This window comes from Scyliorhinus torazame, chromosome 3, assembly GCF_047496885.1.
Source record: "Scyliorhinus torazame isolate Kashiwa2021f chromosome 3, sScyTor2.1, whole genome shotgun sequence".
Classification (NCBI taxonomy): domain Eukaryota; kingdom Metazoa; phylum Chordata; class Chondrichthyes; order Carcharhiniformes; family Scyliorhinidae; genus Scyliorhinus; species Scyliorhinus torazame.
The window spans coordinates 274485314-274512256 of NC_092709.1; positions in this window are offsets into that span (position 1 = coordinate 274485314).

Genomic DNA, 26943 nt, shown 5'->3' on the forward strand with positions numbered 1-26943 from the left:
CTGAAACTTTAATTTTGTATCTCTTCCCATGCTGAGATTTCTGCCGATTTTTCTGTTTTGCTTAACTCAGACTTCACAACTGTTTCAGATGGAAGTCAAATTTTCCCTTCTTACCAATCAACCCACCCACAATGAATACCTCTGCCAGCAATAAGGCCATCTTAGCTGACAATTGTCATTGTGTACCCAGATAAATGACCATTTGACAGGAGGCACTGACATATATTAATACCAACACACTTCAACAGACCTGGTGAAGGGGCTGTAAATTTGAATGACAAACCAGTGTGCCAAGGTCACTTGCCGTAACCTATTTTAACAATGGGCGTCATTCTCCGACCCCCCAGAGGGTCGGAGAATGGCCGTTGGCCGCCGTGACTCCCGCCCCCGCCGGTTGCCGAAGTCTCCGAAGGTAGAAAAGTCGGCGGGGCGTTAATGGCGCCGCTGCCATCGGAGAATGTCACGGGTCTGCGCAAGGCAGCCGATTTTCGGCCTGCCGATATTCTCCCTTCCGGATGGGCCGAAGTCCCGTTGACGTGATGACCGTTCACGTTGACGTAAATTAAACCTCCTTTTCATCGGCGTGAACCTGTGCTCCAGGTTCACGCCGACCAGCGTGGAGGTGAGTGGCGGCCTGGGGGGTTGGCTCTGGGCAGGCGATGGCGTGGCCGCAGTCTGAATGTGTGAGGAGAGGTGTGTCTCGGGTTGTGTGTGTGTGTGTGTGCGGCGGGGGGGGGGTGGTTAGAGTGGGCTGGGCTCCGGGGGAGTGCTGGGAGGGGTGTCCGTGCCGGGGAGGACGTTGGGGTCCGTGCCGGGGAGGCGGATGGGGGGTCCGGCCGGGGAGGAGATTGGGGGGGTCCGTGCCGGGGAGGAGGTTGGGGGTGGTCCATGCCGGGGAGGTGGTTGGGGGGGGTCCGTGCCGGGTAGGGGGATGGGGGGTCCGTGCCGGGGAGGAGGTTGGGGGGGTCCGTGTCGGGGAGGAGGTTGGGGGGGGGGTCCGTGCCGGGGAGGGGGATGGGGGGTCCGTGCCGGGGAGGGGGATGCGAGGGCAAGTGAGTTGGTCCACCTGGCCAGGTGCCAGCCTCCAACAGTTGGACACATGCGGTCCATGCCACCTGGCTGGGGGGAGGAGGGGATATGGGCAATGATGACATGTCGTCGTTCCCCTCCCCTCCACCAGGCCGTCATGTTTTCCGATCATCCAGCGATGTTGGCCGCCGTGGCGGCAGCCGCTAATGTCTATGTTGCCCTGGATGAGGAGGAGGAGGAGCATGTCAGAGAGGCGGCGCAGGCTGCCGCAGAGGGACAGGCGGCAGCCGCCCAGGCTGGAGGGACACCTGACCGACAGGACGAGGAGGGGGAGGAGGACGTCGCGGCCCCACGGCAACGGAGGCACCCGAGGGCGTCCCGTGTGTACCGGCCCCGGCAGTCATACCAGGACCTCACGGACCGGGAATGCAGGAGGAGACTCCGGATGAGGCGGGAAACCGTGGCACACATCTGCCACCTGCTGGCACACCTGTCACCGCGTGGCACTGGCGGGGGACACCCTGTCCCCGATCCGTCAAGGTTACGGTGGCCCTGAACTTTTATGCAACGGGGTCATTCCAGGGACCGAGTGGGGACCTGTCCGGCACATCGCAGACATCGGTGCATCGGTGCATTCGGGCAGTGACAGATGCCCTATTTGCCATGGCGCACCGCTACATCCGCTTCCCTGTGGACCGGGCCAGCCAAGGTGCCCGGGCCATGGGCTTCTCTGCCGTGGCCGGGTTCCCCATGGTCCAGGGCGCGATTGATGGGATGCACGTCGCCGTGCGGCCACCTGCAGATAACAGGGCCGTGTTCACCAATAGGAAGGGGACCTATTCGATGAACATACAGGTGGTCTGCGACCACCGCATGATGATCCTGCACGTCTGCGCCCGTTACCCAGGCAGTGTACATGACTCATACGTGTTGTCGCGGTCATCCATCCCCGGCATGTACGAGGGACGCCATCCCCGGCTGAGGGGCTGGTTGCTGAGCGACAGGGGCTACCCATTGCGATCGTGGCTGATGACGCCTATACGGAGGCCACGCAATGAGGTGGAGAACCGCTACAATGATGCCCATGTAGCGACAAGGGGAGTGATAGAGAGGTGCTTTGGCGTGCTGAAGATGCGTTTCAGGTGCCCGGACCTCTCTGGGGGCGCCCTCCAGTATCGGTCAGATAGGGTCGGCCGCATCATTGTGGTGTGCTGCGTCCTGCACAACATAGCCCAGCAGAGGGGCAATGTGCCGCAGGCAGAGGAGGGCGGAGTGGAGGAGCAGCAGGAAGAGGCGCAGTCCTCCCCAGATGAGGGGGATGGGGGTAATGGTCAGGGCAGACGGGGTAGACACAGGCGGGTGGCTGTCCACCGTTACCGGCTGGCCCAGCAGGCACGGGACAGACTGATAGCCGCCCGCTTCACTGACGAGATGGGCGTGGGAATTGGGTGGTATGGCCACAGACCGCACACCATGGCAACAGCCGACCACCCACACCCTCCACCCATCCACCCACCCAGCACCCTCACCCCCCTCCTCAACCCCACCCACCCCACCCGCATGCACACCACCCCCCCCAATGCCGACCCACCTGCGGCACAACGGGCCGGGCTCACACAGTTGCGGGTGGACGCGTGTCTATTGCAGGCCATGGAGGATGATGACAACCCGCCCTGCGGTGAGCTCCTGGCTCTACATCGTTGGACTATGTCTGACCCATGGCCACAGTACCACCATCCACCCGGACCATCCCTGCATGCGGCTGTGATACTGCAGCGCACGGTCCCATCCTCTGCCCGGGGGGGATGTTGATGGCGGCCCAGGGGGAAGGGGGCAGACTCACCTGCGGCTGAGGTAACACCACCCCTCACACACACACTTGCGCTCAACATACATGACACCCCCGCACGCTTTGGACAGAGCACAAAGGCAGCTTCTGTAGGTGTAACATTGACTTTAATAACCAAACGAGTTCATGCACGTGCCCTAGCCCCTAAAACTCATCTGTGCCCTGCACCCGTGCCAACTTACTCAGTGTCTAATTGTTTGGCCTTACGGGCCCTTTGACTACGTCTACGTGGTTCCCCAGACAGTACAGCAGAACTGGAGGTGGACTCCTGTGATTCCTGCCCTCTGACACTGGATCCCTTTGGCGGCCGTTTCCTGGGGTGTCCTGGCCTAGATGGGCCAGGCTGCGGCCCGGGCAACTGGGATGGCGAGCTGCCAGCCAGTCCTGCCCGTTGCCCACCCGATGCACCTGGGACGGAAGGGGGGGAGTCCGAGGTGTCGCGGTGTTCCCAGACCTCCCCTACAGGGGGAGCTGGGACGGACCACACCACCTCCTCCTCCCTCGGGGTGCCCGATGGCCCCCAGGCCTCTACATGGGTGGGGGATGCGAACGGACTGGCCATCCGACGCCCCCCCGACATCTGGCGCTGCAAGTCCTGGAGGCCCGTGCTGGTATCGACAGGGATCTGCAGGTTTGCAGCCATGGAGCCCAGGGGGTTGGCAAACCCTGTCTGTGACAGTGCGACGCCGGCTCGCACATGGCCACTGGCGCCGATGCTCTCAGCGATGGCCTGCAGAGACTGGGCCATGGCCTGCAGATACTGGGCCATGGCCTGCTGAGACTGGGCTATGGTGTTGAGCGCCTCTGCCATCTGGCGCTGGCACTGGCTCATGGCCTCCTGTGAGAGGGCAGCCATGTCCTGGGCCACAGACGCCGCCTGCACGGAAAGCCCCAGGCCTCGCAAACCGTTCCCCATGTCTGACATCGTCGCACCCATTGCCTCCACCGCGGACGCCACCCGTGCAGTGTCGGCCTGGGTGGCACGTATGACCGGCACCACTTCCAGCTCCTGGACGCGGGTGGACTCCTCCACCTGCGACTGCAGCCGCCGCAAGCCGGCCGTCACCCTCTTCGCTCGTCTCCGGGTCGGTGGTTGCATCGGATCTATGTGTGGGTGTGGTAACTCCAGGAACCCGGGATCCATCTGGGCGGCAGATGTTCGCTTGGGCTGGGCTGCCCTCTGACTGCCCGGCCCCTCTGCTGCTCCTACCTCCACCTGCTGTACCGGGACGGCTGTGCTGTGCGCACCAGTGAGTTTACCAGACGCCTCATCACTAAAGTGCCCAACCGAGGTGAGTGTTTCTGCGATGGTGGAGGGTGTTGGTGACAGCAGTGGCGTTGTGTCGTGCTCTTCGTCCCACTCTGAGTCCATGGCACTTTGGGGTGGAGGTTCGTCTCCACCCATCCACTCTGAGTCACTGTCCGTATTTCGTCTTCCTGGGTAGTGCTGTCCTGGGTAGGGGTGTCCTGGGTAGGGGTGTCCTGGGTAGTGGTGTCCTGGGTAGTGGTGTCCTGGCTCGGATGTGACGGGGGCCTGTGGCTGCCCCCCTCGTCGCTGGGTGGTCGCTCCCGCACGTGACGGGGGTGTCGTCTCCCTGTTGCTCCAGGTCTCCACGTCTCCCGTGATGTGCGAGGGGCATCTTGCGGGCTTCACATGCTGGAGGGTCCGGGTCTCTCTGTCTCCCATGGCCTCCGAGGGGCATCCTGCGGGCGTCGGATGCTGGAGGGTCCACGTCTCTCTGTCTCCCGTGGCCTCCGAGGGGCATCCTGCGGGCATCGCATGCTGGAGGGTCCAGATCTCTCTGTCTCCCGTGGCCTCCGAGGGGCATCCTGCGGGCGTCGTATGCTGGAGGGTCCGGATCTCTCTGTCTCCCGTGGCCTCCGAGGGGCATCCTGCGGGCGTCGCATGCTGGAGGGTCCGGATCTCTCTGTCTCCCGTGGCCTCCGAGGGGCATCCTGCGGGCATCGCATTCTGGCGGGTCCGGGTCTCTCCGTCTCCCGTGGCCTCCGAGGGGCAGCCTGCGGGCGGTCTGCATCTGCGGGGATGGGTGCCTGGACGTTTGCTCCTGCGATACACACTGAAGCATGCATGGTTAGACATGCAGGCGGTGATCAGGTGATATGGGGGAGCGGGGATATGGGGACGGGCTGTCGGTGGCTCACTTGCTGGTGGGCCCCCGACCTCTGCATCGGCAACCTCCCGGTCCTCAGGTCTGCCAGTCAGTTCCAGGGCCCTTTCCTCATGTACGGTAAGTGGCCTCTCATCAGCTGGGCCCCCTCCAGTCCTCTCATGCTCCCTATTGTTATGTGCGCGATTCTCCTGTGGGGGGGGACGGGGGGTAAAAGGCAACAGTGTTAGACAGGTATGAGTGCACGCCATCGGTTGCGCGTATATTGCAGAGTTTAGGGTTAGGGCTGGATTCACCTGGGGGATATGGAGGAGGGGGGATATCGGGCAGGAAGGGGGGGACTCACCCTGGCTGCCCTGACGAGGTTGTTCACCTTCTTGTGGCACTAGGTGCCTGCCCGTGGTGTCAGAGCCACAGCGCTGACGGCCTCTGCCACCTCCCTCCACGCTGGCTGAGGCATGCGGCGACCCTGCGGCTGTGTCCGGGATACAGGGCCTCCCTCTTCTGCTCCACTGCGTCCAGGAGCACTTCGATGTCGCGGTACTGAAACCTCGGGGCTGCGCGGCAGGCGGCCATCCAGGCACGCAGGCAGTGATCAGATGATATGGGGGAGGGGGATATATGGGAGGGGGGATATGGGGACGGGCTGTCGGTGGCTCACTTGCTAATACGCCCCCGACCTCTGCATCAGCAACCTCCCGGTCGTCAGGTCCGCCAGCCGCAGTTCCAGGGCCCTTTCCTCGTGATCCCCACTCCCCATATCGTGATCGGTCAGTGGCCTCTCATCAGCGGGGCCTCCTCCAGTCCTCACATGCTCCCTATTGTGTGCTTATCCTGGGGGGGGGGGGGGGGCGGTGGTGGCAGGGGTAAAAGGCAACACTGTTAGGCAAGTATATGAATGCACGCCATTGGTTGCGCGTGCATTGCTGAGGTTAAGGTTAGGGCTGGATTCACTTGGGGATATGGGAGAGGGGGGATATGGGAGAGGGGGATATGGGGAATATGGGGGAGGGGGGATATTGGGGAGGGGGTGATATGGGGAGGGGGGTATGAAGGAGGGGGGATATGGGGGAAGGGGGGATATGGGGGAGGGGGGATATGGGAAGGGGGATATGGGGGATATGGGGGAGGGGGATATGGGGGAGGGGGGATATGGGGGAGGGGGATATGGATATAGGGAGGGGGGATATGGGGGAGGGGGGATATTGGGGAGGGGGGATATTGGGTATGGGGGATATGGGGAGGGGGGATATTGGGGAGGGGGATATGGGGGAGGGGGGATATGGGGGAGGGGGGATATGTGGGAGGGGGAATATGGGGAGGGGGATATAGGGGAGGGGGGATATGGGGGAGGGGGGATATGGGGGAGGGGGATATGGGGGAGGGGGATATGGGGAGGGGGGATATGGGGGAGGGGGGATATGGGGGAGGGGGATATGGGGATTATGGGGGAGGGGGGATATTGGGGAGGGGGGATATGGGGGATATGGGGAGGGGGGATATGGGGAGGGATGATATGGGGGATATGGGGAGGGAGGATTTTGGGGAGGGGGGATATGGGGGGAGGGGGGATATGGGGAGGGGGGAAATGGGGAAGGGGGATATGGGGACATGGGGAGGGGGATATGGGGGAGGGGGGATATGGGGAGGGGGATATGGGGAGGGGGGATATGGGGGAGGGGGGATATGGGGGATATGGGGAGGGGGATATTGGGGAGGGGGGATATGGGGGAGGGGGGATATGGGGAGGGGGGATATGAGGAGGGGGGATATGAGGAGGGGGATATGGGGGAGGGGGGATATGGGGGAGGGAGGATATGGGGGAGGGGGGATATGGGTAGGGGGGATATGGGGGAGGGGGGTATGGGGCATATGGGGGAGGGGGATATGGGGGAGGGGATATGGGGGATATGGGGGAGGGGGATATGGAGGAGGGGGGATATGGGGGAGGGGGGATATGGGGATTATGGGGGAGGGGGGATATTGGGAGGGGGATATGGGGGATATGGGGAGGGGGGATTTTGGGGAGGGGTGATATGGGGGATATGGGGAGGGGGGTGATTTTGGGGAGGGGGATATGGGGGATATGGGGGAGGGGGGATATGGGGGAGGGGGGATATGGGGAGGGGGATATGGGGATATGGGGAGGGGGATATCGGGGAGGGGGGATATGTGGGAGGGGGGATATGGGGAGGGGGATATGGGGGAGGGGGTATGGGGGAGGGGGTATATGGGGGATATGGGGGAGGGGGGATATTGTGGAGGGGGGATATGGGGGATATGGTGAGGGGGATATGGGGAGGGGGGATATGGGGAGGGGGGATATGGGGGATATGGGGAGGGGGATATGGGGGAGGGGGATATGGGGGGAGGGGGGATATGGGGGAGGGGGGATATGGGGGAGGGGGTATGGGGAGGGGGGATATGGGGGATATGGGGGAGGGGGTATATTGGGGAGGGGGGATATGGGGGATATGGGGGAGGGGGGATATGGGGAGGGGGGATATGGGGGAGGGGGGATATGGGTGATATGGGGGAGGGGGATATGGGGGAGGGGGGATATGGGGAGGGGGATATGGGGGAGGGGGGATATGGGGGATGGGGGGATATGGGGAGGGGGGATATGGGGGAGGGGGGATATGGGGGATATGGGGAGGGGGGATATGGGGGAGGGGGGATATGGGGGAGGGGGGATATGGGGGAGGGGGGATATGGGGGAAGGGGGGATATGGGGCAGGGATATGGGCAAGGTGGGATATGGGGAGGCTCACCCTGCCTGCTCTGATGAGGTCGTTCACCTTCTTGTGGCACTGGGTGCCTGTCCGTGGTGTCAGGGCCGCAGCAGTGACGGCCTCTGCCACTTCCCTCCACATACGCCGGCTGTGTCGTGGGGCAACTCTGCGGCCGTGCCCGGGATACAGGGCGTCCCTCCTCTGCTCCACCGCGTCCAGGAGCGCCTACACATCCCGTGACTCGAACCTCGGGGCTGAGCGGCGGCCAGCCATCCAGTCGGGTGTTCCGGTCGGGTGTTCCGGTCGGGTGGGGGGGAGCAGCGCGGCCTTATGAGCCGTCACGCCATGCGGCGCGTATGACGCTGCACACCGTGAACCACGTGTGAAAGCACGGATCTCGTTACGTCGCTGCTAGCCCATTTCGGGACGGAGACTTTCGACCCATTTTTCCGACGTGACGCAAGTCGGATTTGCGCCGTTTTTTGCGCCGATCGGCGGTCTTTGCGCCGATAACGGAGAATTTTGCCCAATATATCTCAAGAATGAATGGCAGGTACAATGACATTTTACCCACAAATTCTCGCAATACCCTAAATGAACAACCATCTTGGAGCACGATGCATTTTGCAGCAGCTCTCACCTTCACAACTTCAACTGATGTTTGTTTGATGAATTATTCCATCTATTGGGTTTACATTATGTATGTTTACTTAATTACATTCACCACAGTTTGCACACAGATACAAGAATATCCTGTATGTGCTGCCGAATTTCATATTTGTCAACCCTTCTCTGGAAAAGCTTGCAATGAAAAAGAGAAGGGGATCCACGCCCCCTCTCCCACCATCTCCCCCAAAACACCATCTCCACAAGTCATGAACCTTCTGAAGTGAGATGCAGAGATATGTGGAGCATGAGCGAGCAGGTAGGGAGGAGTGGCAGAGAAAGAGCATGCATTTGCTGACCCTCCTGAGAATCAGGAGACCTACTTTTAAAAGAACTGCCGTGGTTTTCTCACATTTTCTGCTCTGATAACAGAACTAACAAACCTGAGGTGAACAATTGGGGATTAGAACACCCATACGCCAACAGAATGATGAGGAATGATGAGGGGATTTTCACAGTAACTTCATTGCAGCGTTAATGTAAGCCTACAATAATAATGTGACAATAATAAAGATATTTATTAGTAAAAGTTGATTAGCCACTTTAGAAAAATTGAGGTGGCTAATGATCTAGTGAACGAAGTTCAAGGATTTTGTCCGAGAGCATATCAAATATTTTACATCAGATTCCCTTTTACATGACACTACTACTATTTAAGAAAAGAGGGCGAGAGAAAAGATGGATCTACACCCCTGTTAGCCTGACATCAGTAGGAGCAAAAATGCTAGAAACTATTAGTAAGGATATGATAATTGGATACTTAGAAAATAATGGTAGGATTGGCCAGAGTCAACATGGATTGATTAAAGGTTAGTCACATTTGACAAAGCTGTTGGAGTTTTTTGAGGATAATACGAGCATAATAGATAAGGGGTGTATTTGGATTTTCAGAAGTCTTTCAATAAGGTCCCACTCAAGAGGTTGGGAAATAAAATTCGAGCACATGGGATGGGGGTCATATACGGACATGGCTTGAGAACTGATTAATCGACAGAAAGCAAACATTCGGAATAAATGGGTTGTTCTCAATTTAGAAAACCTCTCTGGTAGGGTACTGCATGGATCAGTGCTTAGGCACCTGCTAGTCACAAGGTATACAAATGATTTGGACATGGGGATCTGATGCAATTTATCCAAGTTTGCTGATGGCACGAAACTTAGGGGGGACGTGAATTGTGAGGTGGATGCAAAGAAGCTTCAAAGGGATTTAGGCAGGCTAAATGAGTAGGCAAGAGCATGGCAGCTGGCATGTGGAATGTGTGAAGTTATCCACTTTGGGAGGGAAAACAGAAATGCAGAGTGTTTCTTAAAGTAGCATAGTGGTTAGCACAATTGCTTCACAGCTCCAGGGTCCCAGGTTCGATTCCCGGCTTGGGTCACTGTCTGTGCGGAGTCTGCACGTTCTCCCCGTGTGTGCGTGGGTTTTCTCCAGGTGCTCAGGTTTCCTCCCACAGTCCAAAGATGTGCAGGTTAGGTGGATTGGCCATTCTAAATTGCCCTTAGTGTCCAAAATTGCCCTTAGTGTTGGGTGGGGTTACTGGGTTAGGGGATAGGGTGGAGGCTTGGGTAGGGTGCTCTTTCAAAGAGCCGGTGCAGACTCGATGGGCCGAATGGCCTCCTTCTGCACTGTAAATTCTATGAAATAAAGGGTGAAGGGTTAAGAAGTGTGCATATCCAAAGGGACTTTGTTGTCCTTGTTTGAGTCACTAAAAGCTAACATGCAGCTGTCGTAAGCAAATAGTATGTTGGCCTTTATTAAAGAGCATTTGAGCACAGGAATAAAGATGTCTTGTTGCAATTGTATATAGCCTTGGTAAGACCGCATGTGGAGTAATTTATACAGTTTTGGTCTCCTTACCTAAAAAATAATATATATGCTAGAGAGGGAGTGCAATGAACGTTCACCTGATTCCTCATATGATACGATTTTTTTCTGAGGAGAGATTGAGGGAACTGCGCAATGAGAGATGATCTCATTGAAACACACAATTCTTACAGGGTCCGAGGGAACAGATGAAGGAAGGATATTCCCCCTGGCTAGGGATCCTAAAACCAGGAAACGTAGTCTCAGACTAAGGTGGGTTATTTAGGACCGAGATGAAGAGCAATTTTTTCACTCAAAGGGTGATGAATCTTTGGAATTCAATGCCCCAGGGGGACTTGGAAGCTCAGCTATTATTTTAATGTGATAGAGAAAGAAAGGAAAAGAAAAAGAAGAAATCATTTGGGGAGAATGTAACCAATAAGAAGTGAGGATTTGGGTCAGGGTTAAGGTCAAAGTCTTAAAAATCAGAATCCCTATGCAAGCCCACCTCCAACCCAGCTGCCTCCAACCCACCCACCTCCTACCCACCCACCTCCAGCATTAAGGGAGGCAGGAAGGTGAGATGACAACGAACCTTCGCTAAGGTTGGTACTTTAAATATGATAATGAGATTCAAATTTTTACTCCACAGCATGTGTTCCAATTTTTCCAAGTTTTTCTGATCCCTATTTCTTGTTCTTGGCTGATCAAGTAAAAAAAATACAATCCTTTTCTTTTGTTTATTCATGAGATGTGAATGTCACTGGCGGGGACATAATTTATTGCCCATTGTTGCTCTTTTTAACCTTAGTCTATTTGCTCTGTTTACGTCACCTTTGCTCCTGAGTCGCCAGGTATCTTTATGATACCGCCACGTGGTTCAAGTTCAGGTTATGATTAATAATACAGCACACCGCTTAGTAAGGATTAAAACAACGGTCATTTATTATATACAACAAGCAATATTAATAACCTAATACTACTATTTATACAATAAACCTATCACTACTGGCCAATACTTAATTTAGGAAGAGCCCACCAGGTCAGGGAAACGAATGGCTTTTCCAATCAAATCTGGCCCGCGGGTTTCAAAAGGCTGCTACCGGATAGCAATCGATGGATTCAAACTTACTATTGCCGGTGGCTGGTCTTGCGAAGGTCTCGAGCAGGCGAAGAGGCGAGAGAGAGCGATCTGAGCTTGGACCTTCACTTTTCGGGCCCAGGGGCTTCCCGCCTCCCGGGGCGGCCCTTGACCCTGAGTCCCAAGTGATTGGATCTGTCCCCAATCTCTGGGGTCGATGTGTCCAATGGTGAGGCGATTCCTCGATCGGGGGGTGGTCGCTCACCTGTCTTTGTTTCGGCCACTGCAGGCGCCGACAGGTCTGGCCCGGTATTCAATTGCTAATATGTTGCAATTGTTCCCGGGGATAGCCGATTTAACTGTGGATGTCTGAATAGATGGGCTGCAAACAGTCCTGAATGCCACTGTGAATACCTGGGTTGATGGGCTGTTGATAGCCCTGAGTATCGATCTGGGCTACCTTCCCAGAGCCGAATATGCCAACCTGTCTGCAGCTGCCGGCTTGTGTCTTCTTGGCTGTTTTTCCCAGCAGTCTTTCGGGTTAGACATTTTAAACTGGGTTTTGGCCAGATTAATTGGAACGCAGCCATTTTACATGGCTACACCATTCCATATCGTCGTTGAACTGAGTGGCCATTCCAGAGGGCACTTAATGGTTAACCATATAGCCATTTTAAACTGGGTTTTGGCCAGATTAATCGGATCGCAGCCATTTTACATGGCAACATTCCCGCCTTGTGATCCTAACGCGAAGGGTGAAGGATCACATAAATTTTGTCCTCTTCGTTTCCCGACTGGGGGGGGGGGGGGGGGCACCTCCCACATGGCACTACTCTGACCCTAGCTATGCACAAAAATTTACCTAAACAATTCTTGAGGGCACTATGTCAGGCAGGGGCATGTGTCTGGAAAAAAATAAACTGGGAACCTCTAATTTTACCTAAACAATTCTTCAAGTATTATACAATCTTATCTCTCTAAACATACAATAACAATTACAACATTTAATATATTCTTTCCTGGCTTGGCAGTCAAGCTCAGGATCATACATTGCCATACATTCTCTTTTTATTTACAGGAAAAACCGCCAGTGCATGTTTTATTATTCATATGTCGCGGGGGCCTGGGGTCTGGTCATAGCCGAATATCGGGAATCGGATCCGATAGACCGGGGTTCGAGCGCGGTACACTCTCCTTTTCCACTTGCGGAGGCGCATGGCCTGTACTGCACAACTGAGTATAGCCAATGCCAACAGTGCCTCAATGATGTACGATAGAGAGTACCAAGTTATGAGCTTGGCACACCAGGATAATGCACCGTGGTTGGTGACTGGGCCCTCGGTACTACTGGGCAGTGAAGTGTTAACAGTAAAGGGGTTTGGAGTTGTTTGCGTTCCCGCGCAACCAAAGGTCCATAACAAACATGTTGAGCACGAAGAAGGGAGTCCTCATGGCTGTCTTCTTTCTTTTCCTTTTTCTGTTTACTGGTTTTCTCCGGACTTGGAGCTTCTGGAATTCTGTAAGACAAGCGTAGTGTGTGTAAATACTTTGGTTTAATATCTGGTGTGTTGGTGTGTCTGTCCTTCTTGGGGCCAATTAAACCCTTATAATTGGTCACAGTATGTGACTCTCCCCCCATTTTTTTTTTCAAAACAAATGTTTGGACATGTCACACTTCCCAATGGTGGACCAGTGCTAGGTTTATCGTCCAAATGTTCCAGGATGTAAATAGCATGTGGCAGCAACCCAAAGGTTGCCTAAATAAAATAAAACTGTTTTTGAAAGAAAAGTTCGAATGAGGTGCGTGTGGGCCGCGACGGGTATGATTTGGGTGGAGTCCCCGGGTAGGACGGCTACCAATACCGTATCTTCCCTACCCGAGCGTTTTTGACCAACGGGGGGTCCCCAGGCAGGGCGGGTCTCACGCCACTTCTCCACTGCCTGAGCGACCAAAGAACGGACAAAAATGTAGTCATCAGGGGTTACTGTTCTGATTCTCCCATCAAATCAGAAGAGTAGCTACGATCGGGCGTCTGGTCTGGTGACCATGTATCTGTGGACAAGTTGGTACCGCTGAACAAGCGTCTGGCTTGTCCATTTGGAAAAGAGCTACAAAGTTCAGGTGAATGGGTGTGGTGCGGTGAGAAAATTCTCCTGTAGGACGAACAACATTTAACAAACAGACAGACAACATAAAACATTCTGCAGGTTCCATCCGAAAGGACAACACTTTTCACCAAGTGTCTCCTTTAAATCATCATGTGGACACCTCAGTTCTCGGTCGCTATGGGCTCTGCCTTTTTCTTATTGAGAGTGCCTGTCGGTTGGGCACTCTGTGGTTTTTTAGGGCCATTGCATTCTTTAGCAAAATGTCCCAACTGCCCGCAATTGCAGCACTCTTGCGGTTTGCCTGGGGGGCTGTTCTTTCCCTCGTTTACCCAGGCGGGGTTGTGGAGAGTGGTTCTTACTGCCTGAACGTCTGCGGCGGCTTGGTTTTCCTCGGGGGTTCTAGTTGCTGATTTGCCATCAACCGCTTGTTCCCAAACGCGGGACAATCTTTTGACCACCCACTTTTCATTATGAGCCTCCTCCGAGGGGTCATAATTGCTACAGGCATTCTGTCCTGCTTCCGTGGCATGGGAGATAAGGGTGCGGGTCCACTTGGCCATATTGTCTGGGGACAAATGGGCACGATCTACGTTGCCGAAAACGGCTTCAAAATGAATCCACAAGCGTCCTGCGAACGCTGTGGGGTGTTCAGACTTTTTCTGTCTGCATTTATTCAGACCGTCTACGGGGTCGCCCCGGTTGTACCCGATCGCATCCAGGATCGCGGTATGCATTTCTGCAAGGGTGCCCCCTCCTACATTCTGTGGGTCGGGAAGGACTGCTGCGACCGATGGGTCTAAGCTGAGGACCGTGAGCTTTACCTGCTCTTTCTCATCCAGGCCGTACATGGTCGCCTGGTGTTTGACGGTGGCGAAGAAATGGTGTAGGTCTGAAGCGGGGAGGAACGGTGTGATTTTGGCACACGCGTCCCGTAATTGAGTCACTGTGAGGGGGGTGGAATATAAGACCTCCGCCTCGTCTGCTGTGGCAGTGCGGTGGGTTGTTACGGGGTTCATGGGAGCCTGTATTATCTGTTGTGTGGGGGATGGGGGTGCTTTCCTCCTTTGGGGTTTTCCCTGCGCACATGCTCCCTGAACATATCTCTGCGCTGTCTCTTGCAATTCTTCCCAATCAGGGCCGTCTTCCTGGTCTAAATTTTCCCCAAAGGTTTCTTGAAATCCCTTTTGGACAGAAAGCAGTGCTTTCAAGTCTGCAATCTGCTTTCGACACTTTGCATGGCCCAAAGTACTCTGCCTTTGTTACGTGGTTGTGGCATGGAGCGCTCTCAAGGCTGCCTTGAGATCACTGCATTGTTTCTGGAGCATCTGTAAATAGTTTTCTGTTTCTTTCTTTACCAGGACTGCACGCTGCAGGTCCTGATAAGCCTTTTCATACTGTGACTGGAAACTACTCAAGTGCGCCAGACAAGATTGGTGACCCTGTTTGGCGTCAGCCACCTCTTCGTCCTTTGCTGCTAATTTCTCTTTTAACTCCAGGTTCTCTTTCTCAATTTCGCATCCATCGATTTTACTCATCCGATGTATGCCTTCTATTTACTTGCGGAGCGTCCTGACGACCTCCTCTGTGCCTCGCAATTGTGCCAGACAGGACACAATTGACATCGGCTTGCGCGCTTTTGCTAAACTCCTTTTGTGGATCTCACTCAGGTTCTCCCACCAAGTATGCCCTATACTTCCAGGACCTGAGTCGTTGTTATTGCAGAAATCTTTCCACATGGGCCATCCTTTGCCCTGCAGCAATTTGCGGATTTCCACTTCCCAAACGGGACACTGTCCCGCTCCTACGCTGCTGACTGGTGTGGCAGCAAAATCTTCGGGGTTCATGAGGCGCTGCATCGCTTGCATTGCCTGCATGGCTCTCTCTTATCTGCTCGTTACGTTCGAATTTGGACCAGGGGGCTAAGGTGGTGTGGTAGATGCGGGTACGGCTTGCGCTAATTTCCAAAATACCAACTGCCGATAGTTTTGACACATCCATAAATCTATCAGTTTTGCCTTATAACCCTGTTAGTTACGCATGCATACACACACTTCCGAATTGTGAATTATTAACCAGAACCGCTTGAACACTTGTGGTTTTTTTTTTTGTTTCCGATTGGATTCTAATTCAAAATGTTGGGGTTCTCCCGGAGTGGTTTTCCACTTCTATGTCGGGTCCCGGCGGAGTCGCCAATTATGTTGCTCTTTTTAACCTTAGTCTATTTGCTCTGTTTACGTCACCTTTGCTCATGAGTCGCCAGGTATCTTTATGATACCGCCACATGGTTCAAGTTCAGGTTATGATTAATAATACAGCACACCGCTTAGTAAGGATTAAAACAACGGTCATTTATTATATACAACAAGCAATATTAATAACCTAATACTACTATTTATACAATAAACCTATCACTACTGGCCAATACTTAACTTAGGAAGAGCCCACCAGGTCAGGGAAATGAATGGCTTGTCCAATCAAATCTGGCCCGCGGGTTTCAAAAGGCTGCTACAGGTCGGTGGCTAGATGTCTCTACCGGATAGCGATCGCTGGATTCAAACTTACTATTGCCGGTGGCTGGTCTTGCGAAGGCCTCGAGCAGGCGAAGAGGAGAGAGAGAGCAATCTGAGCTTGGACCTTCACTTTTATAGGGCCCAGGGGCTTCCCGCCTCCCAGGGCGGCCCTTGACCCTGAGTCCCAAGTGATTGGATCTGTCCCCAATCTCTGGGGTCGATGTGTCCAATGGTGAGGCGATTCCTCGATTGGGGGGTGGTCGCTCACCTGTCTTTGTTTCGGCCACTGCAGGCGCCGACAGGTCTGGCCTGGTATTCAATTGCTAATATGTTGCAATTGTTCCCGGGGATAGCCGATTTAGCTGTGGATGTCTGAGTAGATGGGCTGCAAACAGTCCTGAATGCCACTGCGAATACCTAGGTTGATGGGCTGTTGATAGCCCTGAGTATCGATCTGGGCTACCTTCCCAGAGCCGAATATGCAAACCTGTCTGCAGCTGCCTGCTTGTGTCTTCTTGGCTGCTTTTCCCAGCAGTCTTTCGGGTTCGCCATTTTAAACTGGGTGGCCAGATTAATTGGAACGCAGCCATTTTACATGGCTACACCATTCCATATCGTCGTTGAACTGAGTGGCCATTCCAGAGGGCACTTAATGGTTAACCATATCGCTGTGGGTCTGCAGGGTCTGCATGTAGGCCAGACCAGGTTTGGACAGCAGAGTTCCTTCCCTAAAGGACATTAATGAACCAGATGGGATTTTTACAACAATCGACAATGGTTACATTATTAAACTTTTAATTCCAGATTTTATTAGATTTATCTTTTACCATCTGCCTAGGATTTGAACCTGGGTTCCCAGAGCATTACCCTGGGTCCCTGGATTACTAGTCCAGTAACAATACCACTAAGCCTCCGCCTCTCCTTAAATCGCCCCTTTGATCTACAAATATACACACACATGTTGCTACAATTCCCAGAGACCAATAACTTTTAAAAAGAAGCATAAATTTCCACGTGACTTATGCAACGAGCCGCATGACAAGGTTTCATGTTTATAGAGTTTTACTGTGACAAACTAAAATAAACATCAACAAAACTTTACTTAGTAGGCAACTAATACTTTGAAGTATGGGAAAAGTATTACCGATGAACTTCTTAACACAACCCAGAATCATTGCGAGCGGGCCGGAAAATATGATGGACCAGCCAGAGAGCCAATGATCTCGGCCGCGTGTGGCTGTGCTGGACACTGTCCGCAGGCGGCACGCTGGTTTCCTGCATGCTTGGGATCACAGATGGGCCATCGGGCGCGGAGCATCATGGGTGGGCTGGCCGATGACACAGCGACGGCATTGAAACAGCGCGCGGTGCACGTCACAATGACGCCAGGTTGGAGGGGCAAATGGCGCCGGCCCCGATTCTGGCATCGGAATCTATTCTCCGCCACATCGCCGATCACGATTTTGTCGTTGGGCCATGGAGAATCCAGCCCCTTTTCTCCACTGAACTTATAGAATGGTACATTTTGGAAGGGTACATCGAGCATTCATATGCAACTGCTCTATGTGCCTTGAGGAGTCTCTCTCATGAGGTACCATGTCCTAATATGGAATTGGCAGCCAGGGACTTCCAGATGTTGGTCCATGGCAACACCTGACAAGGTACTGCAGTGATTTGCGAATGTCTTGTTCAGCTTCTGACTAATCAGGAAATTGCCCTGTTCTTACCAGCTGCCATGGGCATATTGGAAGGATCTGAAACATTATGAACACACCGTCCATGACCATCAAGTCCCAAACGTCTATTATCTGACTCAGATCTAGGGATATTACCACTGCGCCACAATAACCCCTGCTTTGAGGGCTATAGATTGAAGAAATAATAGGTCAAATTCAACAAGATTAAAATAGGAACAATTTCAGGCATCTTATATCAACAAATCCAAGTATAAAATTTCTAAATAAATAAAACAGATAAATCTGAAAAGTATACATCAAGGGTAAGAATGAAGTATGAAACATTAACTCAATAAAGGTTGGTAACCACCATCAAAGGTTTTGTTTTAACTGTACAGTTTCACAAGTTCATGCAACTAAAATATATTAAGTAGGAGCTGCTAACGGTGAGCATAACAACTAGGTGGGGAGTGAGACAACGTTACAAGGTGTTAGATTACAATATCACCAGATGTCATGTTTCTGCAATGTCACTTTGAAAGTGTGAAACCAAAGGTGAATAAATTTGAAGAGAATTCAGCAATGGATCAGATTCATTATGAAAGTTCGGGTTGTTTAGCTAAAATTAGATTCTTTTCAGTACTTTAATATTAAGTGCACTTTGATCTTAAAGCATTTAATTTTTAAATTACATTTTTTTTAAATCAACGATGGAGTACCTATTAGTTCAACTCCTTATTAGATTGAACACAGCACTGTAACTGCTTCACCAGCAAATCCAACCAAAAATGATTGAAACATAAAACAAAGATGGATCTTAAGGGAAATTATGTGTTTGTGACTGTTTTTCAAAGCATCTCTGATGGTTTGTCCCTCCAGCTAATTACCCTGCTCCTTTCTGTGGCAGCGGTGGAACCCCGAAGGACTCAGACTTGCTTTCAGTTGATTGTTCTAAATAGTTCAGTGTAAACTAATTTTTATGTGCTTTGTGCCTTCTGAGATTAAACCACTTAGATTTCCACCCAACGCTCAGTGAGTGACTTAATTTACTTTCAGATCTACAATTGCTTGGTGTTGTTTTATTGAAGGCTGTACTTGTCACGTACAAGCATATTTGAGAACATGCCTAGGCGAATGGTCGAATCAGCAATTGTAACACATTTGAGTGAACAACAGCTTGTTGTTGTGTTATTCATATAGCACCTTTAACTTAATAGAACTTCCCAAGGTACTTCACAGAGTCATCACCCTGGGTTGGCAGGATTGACCTATCAGGAGAGATTGAACTGACTGGGCCTATGTTAATTAGAGTTTAGAAGAATGAGAGGTGATCACATTGATGTACCCAAAATTCCTTTAGTGTAGTTGCAGGAATGATGTTTGCCCTGACACAACCACAGAATATGAGATGAGGAGGAATTTCTTTGCTCAGAATCTTTGAAATTCTCTACCTAAGAGAGCCATGGAGGTTCAGTCATTGAGTATATTCAAGGCAGAGATCAATAGATTTCTAGACAATAGAGATATCAAGGGGTATGTGGTTAGTGCGGAGAAATGGCATTGAGGTAGAAGATCAGCAATGATATAGTTGGATGGCGGAGCAGGCTCAAGGGACAGAATGGCCCCTCTTGCTTCTTTTCCTATAACCCATGGGCAGGATTTCCCGGCCGATCCCGCCAACAGCAGAGGGTGCGAACAAGGGGGAATCCTGCTGACTGCGGGTGGACCAGAAGATCCTCCCATTGGTTAATGGCGGGCTGCCTCCACCGCTGAAAAACATGCCGCAGGGGAAGTGTAAAAACCCACTGTCCTTATTCTAAAACAAAAGATGATACAAAGTCGATTTCGGCGGGAGAACAGCTGGTGAGTCAGTTTCAGCGGGAGCAGTGCGGAAGTGGCTGCTGGGAGGTAAGTCTGTCCTTTAAAAGCACTTGTCTTTGCAGGGGCAGGCCAGTCGATTTCGGCGGGAGAACAGCTGGTGAGTCGGTTTCAGCGGGAGCAGTGCGGAAGTGGCTGCTGGGAGGTAAGTCTGTCCTTTAAAAGCACTTGTCTTTGCAGAGGCAGGCCAGTCGATTTCGGCGGGAGTGGAGCTGGCTGGTTAGTCAATTTCAGCAGGAGCTGAGAATTTTTTTTTAAAATTAGTGTTTTAGGCGGGAACAGGAAGTCGACCCGCGGACGTCTGGGAAGACCCTCACCAATAAATTCTGGTGGAGAGGAAACCCGAGACACTACGCGTGTAGTGTCTCCCACCCACCCTCCTCCTCTAACCTAATAATAAAACCCATTGGTCTGAGGTAAGTACCATTTTTTATTATATTATTATTATTTTTCATAAAAAATTTAATTTAGTTGTTAGCCAGATCTTGGTAGAAAGTTAGAGGAATGGCAGGGAAGGGAGTGCAATGTTCCTCCTGCAGGATGTTTGAGGTGAGGGATGCAGTTAGTGTCCCTGCTGATTTTACCTGCAGGAAGTGCTGCCATCTCCAGCTCCTCCAAGACCGAGTTAGGGAACTGGAGCTGGAGTTGGAAGAACTTCGGATCATTCGGGAGGCAGAAGGGGTCATAGATAGCAGCTTCAGGGAATTAGTTACACCAAAGATTGGAGATAGGTGGGTAACTGTAAGAGGGACTGGGGAAAAAGCAGTCAGTGCAGGGATCCCCTGCGGTCGTTCCCCTGAGAAACAAGTATACCGCTTTGGATACTTGTGGGGGGGGGGGACTTACCAGGGGTAAGCCATGGGGTACGGGCCTCTGGTACGGAGTCTGTCCCTGTTGCTCAGAAGGGAAGGGGGGAGAGGAGCAGAGCATTAGTAATTGGGGACTCTATAGTCAGGGGCACAGATAGGTGATTTTGTGGGAGCGTGAGAGACTCACGTTTGGTATGTTGCCTCCCAGGTGCAAGGGTACGTGATGTATCGGATCGTGTTTTCCGGGTCCTTAGGGGGGAGGGGGAGCAGCCCCAAGTCGTGGTCCACATTGGCACTAACGACATAGGTAGGAAAGGGGACAAGAATGTCAGGCAGGCTTTCAGGGAGCTAGGATGGAAGCTCAGAACAAGAACAAACAGAGTTGTTATCTCTGGGTTGTTGCCCGTGCCACGTGATAGTGAGATGAGGAATAGGGAGAGAGAGCATTTAAACACGTGGCTACAGGGATGGTGCAGGCGGGAGGGATTCAGATTTCTGGATAACTGGGGCTCTTTTTGGGGAAGGTGGGACCTCTACAGACAGGATGGTCTACATCTGAACCTGAGGGGCACAAATATCCTGGGGGGGAGATTTGTTAGTGCTCTTTGGGGGGGTTTAAACTAATGCAGCAGGGGCATGGGAACCTGGATTGTGGTTTTAGGGTAAGGGAGAATGAGAGTATAGAGGTCAGGAGCACAGATTTGACGTCGCAGGAGGAGGCCAGTGTTCAGGTAGGTGGTTTGAAGTGTGTCTACTTCAATGCCAGGAGTATACGAAACAAGATAGGGGAACTGGCAGCATGGGTTGGTACCTGGGACTTCGATGTTGTGGCCATTTCGGAGACATGGATAGAGCAGGGACAGGAATGGATGTTGCAGGTTCCGGGGTTTAGGTGTTTTAGTAAGCTCAGAGAAGGAGGCAAAAGAGGGGGAGGTGTGGCGCTGCTAGTCAAGAGCAGTATTACGGTGGCGGAAAGGGTGCTAGATGGGGACTCTTCTTCCGAGGTAGTATGGGCTGAAGTTAGAAACAGGAAAGGAGAGGTCACCCTGTTGGGAGTTTTTTATAGGCCTCCTAATAGTTCTAGGGATGTAGAGGAAAGGATGGCGAAGATGATTCTGGATAAGAGTGAAAGTAACAGGGTAGTTATTATGGGAGACTTTAACTTTCCAAATATTGACTGGAAAAGATATAGTTCGAGTACAATAGATGGGTCATTTTTTGTACAGTGTGTGCAGGAGGGTTTCCTGAAACAATATGTTGACATGCCAACAAGAGGCGAGACCACGTTGGATTTGGTTTTGGGCAATGAACCAGGCCAGGTGTTGGATTTGGAGGTAGGAGAGCACTTTGGGGACAGTGACCACAATTCGGTGACGTTTACGTTAATGATGGAAAGGGATAAGTATACACCGCAGGGCAAGAGTTATAGCTGGGGGAAGGGCAATTATGATGCCATTAGACGTGACTTGGGGGGGATAAGGTGGAGAAGTAGGCTGCAAGCGTTGGGCACACTGGATAAGTGGGGCTTGTTCAAGGATCAGCTACTGCGTCTTCTTGATAAGTATGTACCGGTCAGGCAGGGAGGAAGGCGTCGAGCGAGGGGACCGTGGTTTACCAAGGAAGTGGAATCTCTTGTTAAGAGGAAGAAGGAGGCCTATGTGAAGATGAGGTGTGAAGTTTCAGTTGGGGGCGATGGATAGTTACAAGGTAGCGAGGAAGGATCTAAAGAGAGAGCTAAGACGAGCAAGGAGGGGACATGAGAAGTATTTGGCAGGAAGGATCAAGGAAAACCCAAAAGCTTTCTATAGGTATGTCAGGAATAAGCAAATGACTAGGGAAAGAGTAGGACCAGTCAAGGACAGGGATGGGAAATTCTGTGTGGAGTCTGAAGAGATAGGCGAGATACTAAATGAATATTTTTCGTCAGTATTCACTCAGGAAAAAGATAATGTTGTGGAGGAGAATGCTGAGCCCCAGGCTAATAGAATAGATGGCATTGAGGTACGTAGGGAAGAGGTGTTGGCAATTCTGAACAGGCTGAAAATAGATAAGTCCCCGGGACCTGATGGGATTTATCCTAGGATTCTCTGGGAGGCCAGGGAAGAGATTGCTGGACCTTTGGCTTTGATTTTTATGTCATCATTGGCTACAGGAATAGTGCCAGAGGACTGGAGGACAGCAAATGTGGTCCCTTTGTTCAAAAAGGGGAGCAGAGACAACCCCGGCAACTATAGACCGGTGAGCCTCACGTCTGTAGTGGGTAAAGTCTTGGAGGGGATTATAAGAGACAAGATTTATAATCATCTAGATAGGAATAATATGATCAGGGATAGTCAGCATGGCTTTGTGAAGGGTAGGTCATGCCTCACTAACCTTATTGAGTTCTTTGAGAAGGTGACTGAACAGGTAGATGAGGGTAGAGCAGTTGATGTGGTGTATATGGATTTCAGCAAAGCGTTTGATAAGGTTCCCCACGGTAGGCTATTGCAGAAAATACGGAGGCTGGGGATTGAGGGTGATTTAGAGATGTGGATCAGAAATTGGCTAGCTGAAAGAAGACAGAGGGTGGTGGTTGATGGGAAATGTTCAGAATGGAGTACAGTCACAAGTGGAGTATCACAAGGATCTGTTCTGGGGCCGTTGCTGTTTGTCATTTTTATCAATGACCTAGAGGAAGGCGCAGAAGGGTGGGTGAGTAAATTTGCGGACGATACTAAAGTCGGTGGTGTTGTCGATAGTGTGGAAGGATGTAGCAGGTTACAGAGGGCTATAGATAAGCTGCAGAGCTGGGCGGAGAGGTGGCAAATGGAGTTTAATGTAGAGAAGTGTGAGGTGATTCACTTTGGAAGGAATAACAGGAATGCGGAATATTTGGCTAATGGTAAAGTTCTTGAAAGTGTGGATGAGCAGAGGGATCTAGGTGTCCATGTACATAGATCCCTGAAAGTTGCCACCCAGGTTGATAGGGTTGTGAAGAAGGCCTATGGAGTGTTGGCCTTTATTGGTAGAGGGATTGAGTTCCGGAGTCAGGAGGTCATGTTGCAGCTGTATAGAACTCTGGTACGGCCGCATTTGGAGTATTGCGTACAGTTCTGGTCACCGCATTATAGGAAGGACGTGGAGGCTTTGGAGCGGGTGCAGAGGAGATTAACCAGGATGTTGCCTGGTATGGAGGGAAAATCTTATGAGGAAAGGCTGATGGACTTGAGGTTGTTTTCGTTGGAGAGAAGAAGGTTAAGAGGAGACTTAATAGAGGCATACAAAATGATCAGGGGGTTAGATAGGGTGGACAGTGAGAGCCTTCTCCCGCGGATGGAAATGGCTGGCACGAGGGGACATAACTTTAAACTGAGGGGTAATAGATATAGGACAGAGGTCAGAGGTAGGTTCTTTACGCAAGGAGTAGTGAGGCCGTGGAATGCCCTACCTGCTACAGTAGTGAACTCGCCAACATTGAGGGCATTTAAAAGTTTATTGGATAAACATTTGGATGATAATGGCATAGTGTAGGTTAGATGGCTTTTGTTTTGGTGCAACATCGTGGACCGAAGGGCCTGTACTGCGCTGTATTGTTCTATGTTCTATGTTCTAAAGCCAGTGGTGGTGGCGTAGTGGGGAGGCGGTGTCATAGTGGTTTTCTCATTGGATTAGTAATATGGAGGCCCAACATAATGCTCTGGGGGTTGAGTTTCAAACCCTGCCATGGCAGATGGTGAAATTTGAATTCAATAAAAATCTGTAATTAAAGGTCTAACGATACCCTTGAAACCATTGTTGATTGCCATCAAAACCCATCTGGTTCACTAATGTCCTTTAGCGAAGGAAATCTGCCGTCTTTACCTGGTCTGGTCTACATGTGACTCCAAACCCACAGCAATATGGTTGACTCTCAAATGGTCTAGTAAGGGGAGGTCAAGGGAAATTAGGGATGGGCAATAAATGATGGTGTTGAAGAGTCAAATTGTGTCAACACGCCGAAGAGGACAACCGCCTCTTCTCCTTTTTAAACTCTGGATACTGGGCCTGGCCCAAGCCCAAGGCTGGTGCTCTTCAAGAGCAAGTGGAGGATTATAGCCAAATTTGAAATAAATCACCCATAGTAATTAGCTAGTCCAAGAAAAGAGCAAAGTTTTGAGGTCTCTTGCAGAGCGGGGGCCATTTTGATCGCCCGTACCTTCTCGGCGACCGGGTGTCGGCCATCTCAGTCCATATGATATCCCAAATATACCACTTCTTTCACGTGAAACACACAGGGCTGGATTCTCCGTCCCGCCGCTCCACATTTCTGTTTTACCCCGCCGGCAGGATGCTCGGTTTCGGCGGCTAGTCAATTGGGTTTCCCGTTGTGGGGCAGCCCTATGCCATCGGGAAACCCCCGGGCTGCCAGAAAAAATCCTGCCGGCGGAGAATCCAGCCCACACTTTGCGCCGCACAGGTGGACCCCATATTCAGAAAGCCGTTTCAACACCGACTCGATGTTCTGCACATGTTCTTGGTCAGTTGCCCAGTTGACTAACACGTTGTCAAAGTAAACCGCAACGTATGGCAAGCCATGCCGGCTTGTTCTCCATGACGCGCTGGCAGACTACGCATGCCGAGGATACTCCGAATGGCAGACGGGTATACTCAGAATCCCTTGTGCGTATTAATTGTGACGTCCTTCCGGGCTTCAGCTTAGATTTTCAGCTGTAGATAAGCGTTGTTCATGTCCAATTTTGTGAATGTACAGCCACTGGCCAATGTTGCATACAAATCCTCGATGCATGTTAAAGTGTAAGGGTCCAATCTCGAAGCCCTGTTCACCGTCAATTTATAGTCCCTATAGAAATGGACTGTCTTTTCCAGCTTCATTACGGGAACCACCGCCGCCCAATCAGCAAAGCACACAGGCCGAATGATGCCCAAACTTTCCAAACACCAAAGTTTGGCCTCAACCTTCTCCACTATAGCGTAGAGAACTGGGTGGGCATGAAAATATCGAGGCTGGCCTTCCGGATCCACTGGGTTTTGGCCACTGCCCCTTTAATGGTGCCCAAACCAAACTGAAAAACCTCTGGGAATTTGCTCAGTGCCGTACACAGACCAGCCATCCAACTGCAGCTGGTGTAGCCAATCGCGGCCTAACAGGCTAAGGTAATTTCCTTGCACAACAATGAGGGGAAGGCGCACTGATTTGTGCCCATAAACCACCGGAGTGAGCGTGGACCCCATGATATTTTGTCATTCCCCTGTATAAGTGGCCCAAATGAGCTGCCGTGTCAGTCAAAGTCAAAGTACACACTCCTCGTTTGGTAAGGTCAGAAGTGCTTGACGTCACCACAGAAATGGCCACTCCAGAATCTATCTCCATTGGATGAATATGACCATTCATTTGTATCAGAACACAAATAGGGGCCACAGAGGGCCCTGCCAACAATTCAGCTGCATCTCAGCCTCATCCTCTGCCTCTTCTATGTCATCCAAATGCAAGGCCCAGGCCTGGGGCTAACGCTTACCTTGAATAGGGTGCCTGGAGAGCTGGTCTTCCTGCTGCCTGCGGTATGCCTGGACTGGCATCCACATGTCGCACATGGGCCGGAATCTCCTTCAGCTGAGTCCAATGATGTTGCATGTTTCGATGAGCGCCTCTTCGCCCAGCGGCCAGAGTCGCAGCAATGATCGGTTCAGGCCGTGGGAAACCACATGAGGTGCAATGCTTTAGGACGTTCAGTTCCATCCCTTGTATATCTTGGATGCCACATTCCATGCTTTGTTGGGACAGGGAGATCAGTTGTGCCTGCGGAAAAGTTAGGGACACTTAGTTCAAAAGCTTTTCTGAGTTTCCATCTTATTAATGCTGCAAACCAAATGATTGCAGAGCATTTTGGAAAAAGTAATTCCATATTCACAAAACTCGGCTATTTTTGTAGCCGAGAGAGGAACTTGGCGACGGACTCACCGGTGGACCTCTCCGCCGTATTGACCCAATATCTTTGAACGATTATCGACGGGGTTGGGTTAAAGTGTTGCACCACAAGTGTCATGAGCTGGTCAAATGATTGAGTATCCGGTGTCGCTGGGTACGTGAGACTCTGGATCACGCTGAACGTATGCGGTTCACAGGCCATCAATAGTATGACCATCTGGCGCTCGTTCTCGGTGATATTGTTGGCCCGGAAGAAATACCGCATTCGCTCAGCGTATTGGTTCCAGTTTTCAACACAAGTATCAAATACATCAAACCACCAAACAGAGGCATGACCAATCAAAGAAATCTAAATCTGGGTCCAGAAAATTAGGGAGGTGGCTCAGCTGAGTCGGTCGCAGCGTCGACAGCAAACCAGTTTACTCCTCATCGGCAGTTTAACAAGGACACAGGGAGTCTACACTGAGTAAAGGAAGAAACAAAGTTCAATTTACACAAATGATATGTACACTACCCAATAGATCTCTACCGAGTTCCTGCTCTGTCGGTGACTTACTGCCCGACCTTATTTACATGGGTTAATTGAGATATCCCTCCCCAACTAGGAGAGCTCCTACTCCGCCAGCAGCATGGGGAAGACAAGAATTCCTACCCCATAGGTTCCGTGCGGGATGTTACAGCTCTCCTCAAAACTCCCAAGTGCAGCACATTTGGGAGTAAATAGCATTAGAAAATATTGACCGCAAAATCCAGAAGAACTAAACAC